Below are 5,046 nucleotides of genomic sequence, written 5' to 3' on the forward strand. Positions count from 1 at the left end.
CAGGACCCCAGGGCTGACGCGGGGCCCAAGCAGCCGCTCTCCATCTCATCGGTTGGGGGGCCAGTCACTTTAGCTCTCTGCACCTAGTGGACAGTGGGGACACGGGTGCAGAACCTGCCCCTCCCTCTTCTATGCCCTAACATCGCCCTTCCCGCCTGCTCGCCAGATCTGCCCGTGACCCTGGGCAGGTGCGCTGAGTGGCAGGGCCCCTGGACTCTGAGTGGGGGGAGCTCAGTGTGCACGGGAGGAGTCAACCTGGTGGAGAAGGGGTTGCTTCGGGCGGAGAGGGGCTGGCCGAACAAAGGCCTGGAGGAGACAAAAGCAGCCCAGCATGGGCGAAGCGGGTCGACGGCAGGGCCTTAGTGAGTTCTTGGTGAAAAGCTAAGAGCCTGGGACGGCAGCAGGGCGCCAGGTGATGGAGCGTGTGCTTCCCCTACAGGCGACGGGGAGCCTGGGAAGGGTCTCGGGCGGAGGTGCGACATGGTCAGATGTGCAGACTGAGGAGGAGCTGGAAGGAGGTGGAACCGGGGTGAGTGGCCAGGAGCCGGGAGGCCAGGGAGGAGCTGGTGCAGTGAGGACCGAGCTCATGAGGTCTGACCTCGGGCCGTGGCGAAGGGATGGGGAGAAGCAGGCAGATCAGAGGCGCGAGGCAGGGCAAACTGGCGGGACTCGACGGGATGTGGGGGACACGGGGGGCGGGCCTAGGCCAATCCTGCGTCTCCATCCCCACCTCGGCGGCTCCATCCTCCAAGACCTGGAGCACTGGCGGGAGACAGGTCTGGAGGAAGAGAATGAGCTTGGTTTGGGGCTTCTGGGTCTGAGGCTCCTGGGCAGTCGCTCTCTGCACTGGAGGGCAGGAGAGGCGCAAACTGTGCTCTGCGTGGCCGGCCCCCAAAGCGAGCCGTCCTGACTGACCACGCACTTCGCCGCAGGGATCAAAGCACGGGAAGCCTAGAAACCTAGAACGGAACGGTTTCCCGTCCAATCCGCCCTCCCGTGCCACCCAGGGGCTCCTCCGTGCCCTCTTTGGTAGAGGGCACGCCTTGCCTGCACTCCCCAGTGTGGGGGGGCTCACTACAGTCAACAGGTCCCTATTTCCTCCTGAACCGAAAGCTGCCAGGAGACAGGGGGTTAATGAAGCCTCCTCCAGCAACCCTTTAATTGACTGCGAAACTCTGCTTCCAGACCACTCACTTAACACTTGTAATTAATTGGGGCGTCTTGCCCGATCTGAGAGCTGATTCGATACCCCCTGAGGACCATGTTTTCTCAGCTGGGATCTTCCAGCTGGAGCCATCTCCACACGCTGGCCTCTCCAGGGCACCGACGGACGGGGTGACAAGAGCAGGCTCCAGCCCTTCCGTCCTCGCTGTGTGAGTTTGGGCAGGGCACGTCGCTACTCCAGGCACGGGCACAGGGCTGGCACCCGGTACAGGCTCAGTGGGTGGAGCCAGAGCCGGTGTTACCATCCCCTTGGACTTGGGGCCCAGGGCACCCACTCCTGGCCTCCGGCTCTCAACCACATCAACCGCCCTCAGCTCTCACTGTCAGGCACTTGGCACGGCCCTGTCTACACGAGGGGCAAAGCGGCCCATCTTAAAGTTCGTGGTGGGCGACGGGGAAGGCAGGAAGCACGAGGGAGCCTCCACTTACTAAGTCCCCGCGACATGCCAGCCACGGGGCGTCCCTGCCCACCTGCGAGGTCAGGGTGGTGCCCGTCTCTCACACGAGGACGCGGGCTCAGAAGCAGAGGGGTACAATGCCAGCGAGCACGGGCTTCGGTTTTCCAGGAAACCTGGCCCTGAATCCTGATTCTGTCTGGTCAGGGGCAGATGCCACCACCGCTCGGAACCTCGGTTTCTGTGTCCTTCAAAAAAACAACAACAATGAGCATAATACTGCCTAACCCCCCACCAAGGCCATAGACGGAATTAAACAAAATCACGTCTGGAGTTGCCCTAGCACAGTGCCTGGCACGTGGTGGGTACTTAAACCATGACAGCCATGATGACGAGAAACACTGCCATTACCACAGCGAGACTGACGAAGACAAACCAGGTGAGCAGAGGAAAGGAGGGGCGAGATCTGAGAAGGATCAGAAGGGTTCATTTCAACAGGAATCCTCGAGTCGTCCAAACGCTCAGTGAGGAAGCTTGGATTTGAAACCAAATCTGTCTCGTGTCTTTTCGCCGTAATACAGAACGAGCTGAAAGGCAAAGGTCGCAAATGAGAAGGGGCACAGAAGGGACTAACTCTCTCTTCCAGCAAGCTCTCTCCAGCGCAGAAGAGACTTAGCAATGTGTATTAGTTATCTGTGTCTCTTCCAGAGCAGAAGAGACTTAGCAATGTGTATTAGTTATCTGTCACCGCATAACAAATTACCCCAAAACTCAGTGGCTTAAACCAGTAAGCGTTTATTCTCTCTCACAGTTTCTGAGCGTTGGGAATCCCACAGCGGCTTCACTGGGCAGTTCTGGATTGGGGTCTCTCACGAAGTTGTAATCGAGATGTCAGCTGGGGCCACGGTCTCCTCTGAAGGCTTGACTGGGGCTGGAGGGTCCCCTCCACGATGGCTGGGTCACACTCCCAGCACGCTGGTGCTGGCTGCGGGCAGGAGGCTCCCTTTCCAGGAGGGCCCATCTGGAGGGCTTCTCGAGTGTCCTCACACACGGCAGCTGGCCTCCCCCAGAGTGAGCAGCCCGAGGGGGCAAGGCGGAGCTGCAACGTCTCTCAGGACCTAGTCCCAGGAGTCACGCGCCGTCACTTCTGCCGGGCTCTGCTGGCCACGCGGCCCCGATGCAGTGTGGGAGGACACTATGTCGGGAGGGAAGATCACTGGTGGCCAGGGGCCACCTTGGAGGCTGCAGACCTCACAGTGCAGCTCTTAGCTCAGCCCCTGGTCAGCAAAGACTCCTTCATTCACCCATCCATGAAGCAAACGCTCCCCCATTCCTTCCTGTCTTCAGCGGGCTCTTCCCCAGGGGCGTCCCCACGGCCAAACACCGGCTAGGCACTGCCTTTCAGACCTGACTCCGACATGGTCACGGGAGCGCCGAGTCCAGACACACAGCAGGGCATCATGAGCAGACATCTGGACTTTTCCCAGACAGACCCGAGCCCAAGACTGGCCTGTTACACTGAAGCCATGTGACCTTGAGCACATTATCTTACTTCTCGGGGCCTTCACACTGAGATAATACTTGCACTGCCCACTTATTGCAACAATAGCAAGCTCTCGCTAATGAATAGTATTATTAATATCACCACTCTACATGAGGGGAGTTGCACTCACACACCTGACCTAGGCTTCCCCTGCTCCCCAAGAGAAGGCTGGGTGCTTGGAGCCCAAGGCTAGGCCCTAGCTCCAGCCCGCCACTTCCTCCCACAGGCCCCACAGGCCCCCCAAGCCCTGTCGTGGCTCTGACAGTCAGAGGCGCCCTGGCTGCCAGCCCTAATCGGCAGCTCCAGCCGAGACCTCAAATTGATTTGCCATCATTTAGCTGGGAAGCAAGAGCTCTTCTTGACTCGCGGCCAAAATCCATTCTGTGAGAGCAAAGTAATCACCTCCTTGGCAGGTGTCCGGAGAGTGTGATAGGGATCTAGGACACAAAGCCTCCCTCCCACCCCCCAGAACCCGGCCTCACTGCAGCTCGCCTCTCAGCCGGCTCCCTCTTCCCGCACTGTGTGGGCCGCTGTGTGTGTCCTCACGAGGTGGCGTGTGCCCCGCGCTCGGCGTGGTCTCATGTAGTGAGTGGATCTCAAACTCTGCAGCAAGTGAAATAAGCTGGGGGGGATCTTTAAAAAATACCGGTGCCTGGCTTGGGCCCCCAGACATTCTGATTCCATTGGTTAGGGGTATGCCCTGGGTGCCGGGGTTCTCACAAACTCCCTAAGTGATTCGAATGGGCAGCAAGATTGGGGAACGGCTAGCCTAATGCCCCCGCGTTGGCCGTGCCCGGGGGGCCTGCGCCTCCACACTATTCATCCAGTAACTCGATACCTGTTTACTGAGCAACGACGACATGCCAGGCGCGGTCCCAGGAGCTGGAGATGCCGCAGAGGACGAAGCCGCTGCCCTCATGAGACGGACATTCTGGCCAGAGAAGGCAGACGAGACACAGAAGAATAAGTAAAACGTGTAACACGCTAGGCATAAGAAGTGCTCAGGAAGTCACACGTGGCCCACGACTGTGCTGTTACTTAACATGGACGGCGAGGAGGAATTAGGCTGCTAACGATCCGACCTTAAAATAGGGAGACTGCCCCGGATTCTCCGGTCGGGCTCGATGTAATCGCAAGGGTCCTTAAAAACGGGAGAGGGAGGCAGAAGAGAGGATCAGAGAGATGGAAGCGTGAGAAGGACTCGTCCCTTATTTCTGGCTTCGAGATGGAAAAGGTGCCACAAGCCAGGGAAAGTGGAAAAGGCCCCGGCAGCTGGCAAAGGCAAGGAAATGGACCCTCCCCCGGAGCCTGGGGTCCAGAAGGAACCCAGCCCTGTCCCTACTTCGATGTCAGCCCAGGGGGACGAAGCCCCATCGGATTCGCGACCTCCAGAACCGCAGAATAAATTAGTGTTGTTTAAGCCACTGAGCTGGCTGTAATTAGTCGCAGCAGCAATAGGGAGCTAAAACACACGTCGAAGCCCCTGATGTTGGCATGTGAGAGGCTGGTCTACATTTCGTTTCTTGCTGAAGGCCTGGGTGAGCACTCACGTTTGCCTGACTCTGGGCTGGATGCTAGAAACAGCAGGACCAACAAGACACCCGGCCCCTGGTCCCCAGGCTCCCACCCACCGCCAGCTGGGGGCGGGGGACAGATCTGCAGTCAACTCTGATGGAGAGTGCTAAGTGCCACGATGCCGAAGAGCCCACATGAGAGCCCCCTAAACCCGCGGAAGGAGGGGAGGAGGCACACGTTCAGGGAGCACTTCCTGGAGGAGTCAAGGCGGAGCTTCCTCTCGGGTTGGCTGAGATTTACAACCAAAGGGAGAGCAACGGTTTGCAGTATTCCTGTGGCCGCTCAGGCCAACGTTCCGGAAAGAGGGAA

This window comes from Pteropus alecto, unplaced genomic scaffold (assembly GCF_000325575.1).
Source record: "Pteropus alecto unplaced genomic scaffold, ASM32557v1 scaffold40, whole genome shotgun sequence".
In the NCBI taxonomy this organism is placed as follows: Eukaryota; Metazoa; Chordata; class Mammalia; order Chiroptera; family Pteropodidae; genus Pteropus; species Pteropus alecto.